The 9,307-nt window shown below is 40.0% G+C and overlaps 1 long non-coding RNA gene across 1 annotated transcript; it reads left to right on the top strand.

The window, feature by feature from the left end:
* On the top strand, positions 1-5,752 carry LOC131522809 (uncharacterized). The gene is made up of 3 exons (XR_009266654.1): positions 1-182; positions 5,391-5,515; positions 5,627-5,752. It is a non-coding gene; the product is annotated as an uncharacterized LOC131522809 (long non-coding RNA).
* Positions 5,753-9,307: the final 3,555 nt, after the last annotated feature.

Below are 9,307 nucleotides of genomic sequence, written 5' to 3'. Positions count from 1 at the left end.
CTCCGATTTTGGAACCGAAAGCTGAGGTTATCCGCTCACTTATCCTCAAACATACCCGGGTATGTCACATAACCTGCTTTCTGGAATACACCCCAGTTTGTTATTGATTGATTCTAGCACACATACCTCTGTTCGTAGTGCTGCTCTCCCGGCGTGGTTGCTTTTTCTTTGCCTGTGGCATGGTGAGTAATCCAAAAAAAATAAAATAACGGTCTATAAAAAAAATTCCAATGTTTCTATTGTTTCCGTGGCTTGTATGTTGTATTTTGGGTTATGAGGAATTGGTTATACTCAGCACGTTGCCATGTTGGATCGCGTCCATCGCTGTCTTTTATTACAGTTTGGTTTTAAATAAATCTAGTTTATTTCAGGACTCCACAGTTGATCTGTACTTAATTTTTGTTTCAGAAAGCCATTTTTAAAACCTTGATTGTCATTTGTCAACTTAAGCTGGTTTTAAACGGATAAAACTAGTTTAATTTTTACCAAGTAATCTACCTGACATAATATCCTTCCAGGGAACAAAAATAGAATGTGTTGTAAGTTGTCCAATAATCAATTAAATTTTAAGAGACATGTTGATGAATTAATTTCTAAACTTAAGCTTAAATTGAGTTGTTGGGTTTTTTACTACAGAAATAGATCTTTATTTTCTTTTAGTGCAAGGAAATATTTGGTATCTGAAACCTTTCTACCACTATTGTACTGTATGAATGCTCCAGGACATCTAAAAAAAATATAAAAATCTTGATACTGTTTTTCTTAGCGCTTTCTTTTATTACTGGTTGTAGCTATTAAACACCTCACTGCACTTTATATGAGAAGGCAGAGTTACGTTGCTTTCATTATGACTTGTTTGCAAAAAATAAAATTTTTTATAAATTTAAAAAAGGCAGAGTTACTATCTACGGAAGCCCTGAACCGCATGGTGTGGGAAAAGGAGAACTTATCTCGTTATTTCGACATAAGTCCCATTGTGTTAAGGTTTGTATTACTTATATCAGCCACTAGAGGGCAGAATAAGACGGAATCAATTTAAGAACGCATTGTAGTTGCGATGAGCTAGTCTTAAGCACTTTTACAAGTTGGAGCTCCCAAATCTCAGGGTTTTAGATGGGAATTTACATTCATGCCAGGCTAACTTTAATTGAAGTTAAATTCATCTAGCGCATAAATGCTACCGTGAAAGGTTGTCATCATTTATTTATTTTTTTAACTGGATATTCTACTAATTCATACTTTTCAAATAGGCTACGAGGCCTAATAGGCAATTAACTTAGTACATAGCTATATAGTTTTGTGCTAATTGCCAGTATTGCTCTTCAGCCTCTTTATCGGTTAGATCTGGTGTATTTGGCGGCAGCAGCGCCACTTCCGGTGGCAAACCCAGATGCCACAATTCGCGAGTGACGTCACTTGCAGTCTTTATTTTGTTCTGTTTATTGATTTTTTTATTTTTTTTTGTTTGAATCTCTCAACATTTTACCACAGTAGCCAGGTGGTGAAGGCAAGAAAAAAGAAACTAAATTACAGTGTCACTTGCTATCGCCGCTTGCACTTTCCACAACTTGCGACGTCACTTGCGATCCACAGAAATCGTGCGCGTTGCCATGGAGACGAGACGCTGTGGTGGTTAAATGATTAAAGCTAATTTAGTACAATAACGAACAGGGTCCTGCAAGTCATCTGTAGGAGAAAAAGACAAGACCCGCAAATCCGTGGCTGCAGAATATGAACGCAATGCGCAAAGTTTCTCGTTAAGCGTTTCCTCCCGCAGAAAACCATACAACCACTTAATGTATTAAGAGTGCTATTAAAATATAAAATTCAATAGTTTATTAATATAATGAATATGTATATAGTATTTTCCTTCCGTACCGCAAAACATGGGATAGCGTAGCCTAATGGAGTAAGATGATAGTGCAAACTCAATATGCTCCTCATTAACATATACATAACTAATGTACAGGCAGGTGAGCCCATAATAAACGCAACACGCAAAGTTTAACGTTTTTTTTTTTTTTTTCAAATAGAATAAGTCTACAGTTCTTTTATATCATTGTCTTTGTCCATAAGCTATATTATGTTTTATTTAAAATGATTTTCTATGGGAGGAAAATGTTTAACGTGCAATTTAACGCATTGTGTCCTTTTAATATCACTTAATGTATTTCATAATGCGCGTTCATATCGGTATAAATGCGTGTTTAATACTGCAAAATACGCTCGATGTTACAGTCACTGCCCTTGCTGTCCAGAATAAAGAGAGCGTCCCAATCGAGTGAAGGATTTGTGGAAACTGTGGTTCCTAATTATTGTGATCCAACATAAAAACATTTTTTTTTTAAGGATTTGATACATAAACGATTTAAATGACTCAATTTATACTTTAAAAATGAAATGGAAACACAGTAGGTGATAGCAAGTCACTGTCTTTGTCACTGAGCATTCAATCGATTCGTTCAAACGGCTAAATCGTTTAGGAACGAAGCACGTGGCTGTCTATACGAATAGGTCATTGAATCATTTACTCAATAGATTTGTTCAAAAACTTAGATTCATTCATAAACCAAATACAGCGGTGCTTGCTTTGGAGATGAGCTGCGGCTCAGCTGTGATTTGTTTGGAACTATTTTCGTTGACGAAATAGGCCTAGTGTTCCTAAAATTGAAGTCACTTAATATTAACTTTTGATTAAATGCAAAAATGTATAAAACTGTAGTATAAATTCAATTTCACATTTGCAAACTCCCGTTATAATTAAAAGCTGTCACTCGTCTTAATTCATGGCGATCTCACACACTATTTTAATTAATGAAGCTCTCTACACTGAATCAATAAATCTATTATTTACATTGTCTCTACACTTCGTTTATTATAATGAATGACAAAACCTGCAGTCTGCTTAGTGCTTTCATGATCTGTGCTGTGAGCAGCAACACGTGCACCGATAGAGAAGCATTTCTATTGGCTGCAGTCTGCAGGAAGGCCTATTATCCCTTACATATACATTTATATATATATATATATATATATATATATTTTTTTTTTATATATATATATATATTTATATATATATATATATATATATATATATATATATATATATATATATATTTTTATATATATATATATATATTTTATATATATATATATATATATATATATATATTTTTTTTTTTTTTTTTTTTTTTTTTTTTTATATATATATATATATTTATATATATATATATATATATATATATATATATTTTTTTTTTATATATATATATATATATATATTTATATATATATATATATATATATATAAATATATATATATATATATAAAAAAAAAAAAAAAAAAAAAAAAAAATATATATATATATATATATATATATATATATATATAAATGTATATATAAAAATATATATAAATATAAATAATGTAGGGTGAATTTGGGTAATCTGGGACATTTTTTTACAATTTTGACTTCTGTGATTTTATTTCGATATCTAACACATTAGACTTTTCTGAAATCCCTAAGATGTTTTCTAACCACACCAGAAGAAATAATGTAGATATTATGCCCAGAGGAGACATGCCACACCTATTAAGTGTTTTTGTGCTCCCCAAAAAAATTCTGCCTGAATTTGATAATCTGGGACAGGTCACTTTATAATCTGGGACATATGTATTAGGCCTAAAAAAAGCCTATATTCACCATACTTTATGCATGCCAAACACTATCACCAATAGATCCCTTCATTCTACTCTCATTGCATTGGTTTAGCTTCTTCGCATTTCTCTTATTTCCCTCTCTCTCTTCCTCGCTCTTTCTATTGCCATCTCTTTTCCTGACGCTGTGGTGCCATTGCATTTTGTAATTTCATTGAGTTAAAGGCCATGGATATTTTCATATTTTAGCTGACTTAATGACTGTGTGTGGGTGTGTGTGCATTTGTGAACAGAACATTGTGAACTGGCCAGAGCGCAGATCCCCCTCCTGCTCAGTGATTTGAACCGTTGTAGTCCCTAAATGCATATTTCCCCCATTTGAAGACTGTCCCAGATTACCCAAAGCATGCTGTCCCACATTCTCAATCATATTTGATAATGTGGGACAACAAAAAAAATGTTTGAAAGAAAAAAAAAAAACTAAAACACATTTTGAACACTTTAATACATATTTTGTTGCTTGAATAGATCACAAACATAATTTGACAACAATTAGGAACATTGTCTTATTCATGACAGATTTATGTCCTTAACATTGATCTTGTCATGCAATTCCCAGGGGAGCTTCTTGATTGACAAGTGCCCCGCCCCTTTCTGTGGAATCACCAAATACTGCCAAATACACCAGATCTAACCGATAAAGAGGCTGAAGAGCAATACTGGCAATTAGCACAAAACTATATAGCTATGTACTAAATAAGTTAATTGCCTATTAGGCCTCGTAGCCTATTTGAAAAGTATGAATTAGTAGAATATCCAGTTAAAAAAAAAAAAATTGACAACCTTTCACGGTAGCATTTATGCGCTAGATGAATTTAACTTCAATTAAAGTTAGCCTGGCATGAATGTAAATTCCCATCTAAAACCCTGAGATTTGGGAGCTCCAACTTGTAAAAGTGCTTAAGACTAGCTCATCGCAACTACAATGCGTTCTTAAATTGATTCCGTCTTATTCTGCCCTCTAGTGGCTGATATAAGTAATACAAACCTTAACACAATGGGACTTATGTCGAAATAACGAGTTAATTGTCGAAATAACGAGGTATGTTGAAATAACAAGATAAGTTTTCTTTTTTTTCCTCACCATGTGGTTCAGGGCTTCCGTAACTATCTTTGTAAAACTTTGAAGAAGTTTTAATTGGTATTGTAAAGTCCATTGGGTCCGAATGGATCCATTGTTGGCTGAAGGCTTCCCGTGTGGTCAGTCTTATCGGTGCGCAAATTAATTTAGTTTTCTATTAAACTGTAGTCTGTGTAGGCCTATTGTGAATTTGTTTGTCGCTGTGGTTGCCTGTTTGTTTAAAAAGCTCTTCTGTGGGTCTGGGCAGCACGTGTTAACGAATTAAAATTAAAATAAAGCGGTCATATACTCCCCTTTATGTCGTTGTAAACCCATGTAGCTTGCTTGCTTCATTGGCATACAGAAATGCTGTAAATAATGTTTGTTTCAGTCAGCTATTTAGATTTTTAATTTTTTTTTTCCCACAGAAGAAATTCATAATGGTTTAGAATGACATGAGGGAGAATAAGCTCAAACCCCAGCTAAAATCAATTTTTTCATAAGAGTGCTTGCATGTCAACTTTTAAAGTAGCCTTCGGGTTCAGTGTAGGCAAACTAACTGGCATTATTACATTGTGTGGTGTGTATTTTCTGAAAACATGTCTTATTCAGTCTAGATCTGAGAACCATTTAATGGCCTTCCGGAGAGTTATTGAACCTGCGTCCCGCAGCATGGCACGTGTGACCAGAGCAAAGACAGCTACGAGGAGTGAAGTTGAGTAACAAGCAATGCAATGGTAAATATTGGTATTGTTTGTGACAGAGAAAGAAAATGTTATATATATTTACATTTTTTGATGCACACGTTACATGCATGTATCATAATTATTTAAAATGTATTTTGACAGTGTCAGTCTCCGCAGCCCTTCGATGAGTTCCTCTTCATGGTCCAGCTTTCCGTTGGTCTTCCACAGAGAGATCTGGCCGTACACAAAACACTTGGGATGGATTCATTTGGTTTTATTTGTACAGACTAGAATATACAAATGTAAATTAAACACAGTATGCAAATATATGACTTTAATACAGTTTCTTGCTCACTAGTGTAATGTAAACATGTAAATATAAACACGTAAATTTTAGAAACTGTGGTAGTGTAATAGTATGTTTGTTTGTTTTTAACACTTCTGCCACTTGGAGGACTGATAGGTCAGGCAGATCGCTGGTGACACCGCTGTAAAGCGTTCTCCTGAGATGAAAAACAGAGGTATAGTGTAAACTGACCATTTAAAAAAAAAAAATCTTCCATCACTGTCATTACACGTTGCATACATTATGAATGGAGCCATATTCAATATGATTGTTTGTTTTTTGTCTGCTTGGGTTAATCATATAGGCATGTTATACATTGACTATAGCAAGATATGAAAAGATGTAACAATATTAGTCAGTATACTCCTACCTGGCTTGACTCTCTAGGCATACCAATGGGGCATGTTAATATTATTAATCAAAGTTTATTAATTATGTAATTCACTAGAGAATTTGATAATTATCTATCTTCACATTGTTCTAGGTTTGTGCCAGCTCTGTACGGGAGGAACTGCACTGATTCTCAGTTCTGAATAGTGTGCTGTCTGGTACAGTGCTGCAACAGTATGGATGGGAGTCCTTTAAAACAATCTGTTAAGATAATTACATTGGGTTACATATTGAATTACTTTGTTGCATTTTAAATTAAGTAAATTCAATATGTATATGGTTACATTGTAAATTAAACTACATTAAAATAAATTCTGAAAAATTAAGTCTATATAATGTTACAAACATGACACTGCAAAGAGTTCAGTAATATTTCAAAGGATGTCCCTATCCCTCTTAACCATTTCTGATCTAGTTTGCTTTTTACTGAACAGCTTCATGTTTGTGTTAGGGATCCTCTGCAAAACTGCTATATTAAATTTAAACAATTCAAGCTTCAGGTTACAGATAAGTTAAAAATATAACAACTGCCAGAAACTGTCAGACTTGGTTTATTACGATACATGGAAATCTAAAAATGGGAACAGTATTTAAAATACTTTATAATCAAGTGAAGACGTTCCTATCAGAGCCACAGATGCAAACACACGTGGATTACCAGGAGTAGGGATGGGCGATATGGCCTAAAAATTTATCACGATAATTTCAGGTATTTATTGCGATAACGATACCAATGACATATATATATATATATATATATAGTGTGACGAGCGTCCCGATTACCCATCAGCGTCGCCCTGGAAACTGATCAGGAACACCTGCACTCCCTCATCACCGGCTGCTCGGTCACAGCTGCAGCTCGTTATTGGCTGGGTTATAAAACCACGCCGAGCCAAGCCACAAGTGACTTCATTCTCCATGAGGCAAGGACTAACGTCGTTCTCTGATCTTTCCCGCAGACAGCAGCAGCTGACCGAGCGGCACACCCCTAAATCCAGGACGAATCACATAGCACGATCACACGGCCAAGGAACAGGAGGAGAGAGAGCACGAACAACACAGAGGCACTCGTTTCACTTGACTCACCCTGCTTGAATACCAATAAATCCACCCTCCTGGGCATTTATTTTGCATTCACTTGTCGTGTGATTCTTCACCCCGTGACAAGTGGTGGAGAATGCGGGCATGAGAGTGAAGGATCACCGACAAGCGGGATCACTTACCTGGCTATTCACCCCCGGTTTTTTTTTTTTTTTTTCCTCTGTTTGTTTTTCTTTAGGTGCGCGCTCCTCCCTCCTCAGACATGGAAGAACTCCTGAAACACCTCACCGAGGTTAGCATCCGCCAGCAGCAAATAGCCGAACATCTCGCTGCTCGGCAAGGCCAGACGGATCAGGAGATCGCAGCTCTCCGAGCCGCTAACCCGCCCGTGCCACCCTCGGATGCCCGGATGCAGGCCGTGAGGTTACTCCCAAAAATGACCCCACACGACGACGTTGAAGCGTTCCTCCAAACGTTCGAGACAACCGCGACCTTGGAAGGCTGGCCGCCCGCTGATTGGGCCCGGGCGCTGGCTCCTCTCTTAACCGGTGAAGCTCAATGAGCTTATTTCAGTCTCTCCGCAGCTACCGCTAGCCAATATGAAGAGGTAAAGCGTGAAATCTTAGCCCGACTGGGCCTATCGGCCGTATGCGCGGCCCAACACTTCCACAAGTGGGAATATAAAGCCCGACTACTGGCCCGGGCCCAAGCCACCGAACTTACACGACTGACACGACACTGGTTGTTAGAGGGGGACCCATCAGCGACGCAGGTGATGGAGCGCATCGTCGTCGACCGGTTCCTCCGGGCCCTCCCTCGTTCACACCGCCGAGCAGTCGGCATGAGGAACCCTACCTCGACATCAGAGTTGGTGGAAGCCGTGGAGCTGGCGGATGCAACCCAACAGCGAGATGGGGGGGAGAGAGTGCCGCCATTTCCCCGGAGGGTGAGCCAGGAGTGACGCGTGCCGGAGGGCACCCCGCGACATGAGTAGGCCGGTGGCCCCCTCTATGCGAGACGAACCGATGCCAACGGAGCCTCCCGCTCGAACCTGGCTGGCAGGCTGCAGCATGCACTGGGACCTTCCTGCTGGGGCACCGAAAACCGAGGTGAAGGTGAATGAAAAATCGTTCCGGGCCCTTCTGGACTCGGGAAGCGCAGTAAGCCTCATCCAGGCGCATGTCCTAGCCCCTCACACGCAGTGCAAGACGTCGCTACCCATAACCTGCGTCCACGGAGACACTCGTCAGGTCCCAGCACGTCGCGTGACCATCTCGGCTGGCCCAGGCACCCAGGCATCAATACGAAGTGGACGTATTGAAGGATCTCCCCGTACCCGTCCTGATCGGCCGAGACTGGCCCGGCTTTGATCGCCTTCTAGCCTCCATCACTCAGCCTGCCGGCCGTGGAGGGGGCCGCTGAAACCAACCAGCCCCGAAGAGGCCTCGACGACGCCCCGTCTTCATCACCACGGACAGCGGGAGAGATGGTGAGTCCCCTTCCCAAAATCCTAACCTCTTCTATGACACTTTCCAACAGGTGACGGGAGGGGGCTCTTTTGACCGAGCCCAACGGGAGGATGACCGACTAAAGCACTGTTGGACCCAGGTCCGGGTGATAGACCGAGAGGAGCGCCAACCGGGGCCCCATCCTCTCCCGCATTTCATCGTCGAGAACGGCCTACTCTATTGTGTCGCACAGCGAAGGGGGGAGGAAAAAAAACTATTAGTGGTGCACCTCGGCGCGGCCAACACCGCCCAAAGGATCAAAGACCGTTTCCACTGGCCCGGCTTAGACGGCGAGGTAACACGCTTCTGTCAGGCCTGTCCCACTTGCCAGCTGACAGCACCCAGGAAGCCTCCCCCCAGTCCGCTGATTCCGCTCCCCATCATTGAGGTGCCCTTCGAGCGCATCGGGATGGATCTGGTAGGGCCGCTGCCGAAGTCTGCCCGGGGGCACGAACACATACTGGTGATCGTCGATTATGCAAGGTCCCCCAGGCCTCAACTGGCTTCACCCCCTTCGAGCTCCTCTTCGGACGACAACCTCGGGGCCTCCTAGATGTG

This window comes from Onychostoma macrolepis, chromosome 17, assembly GCF_012432095.1.
Source record: "Onychostoma macrolepis isolate SWU-2019 chromosome 17, ASM1243209v1, whole genome shotgun sequence".
NCBI classification, from domain to species: Eukaryota; Metazoa; Chordata; class Actinopteri; order Cypriniformes; family Cyprinidae; genus Onychostoma; species Onychostoma macrolepis.
The sequence above is the reverse complement of the archived record's forward strand: the minus strand, read 5'-3'. Positions and strand labels throughout refer to the sequence as shown.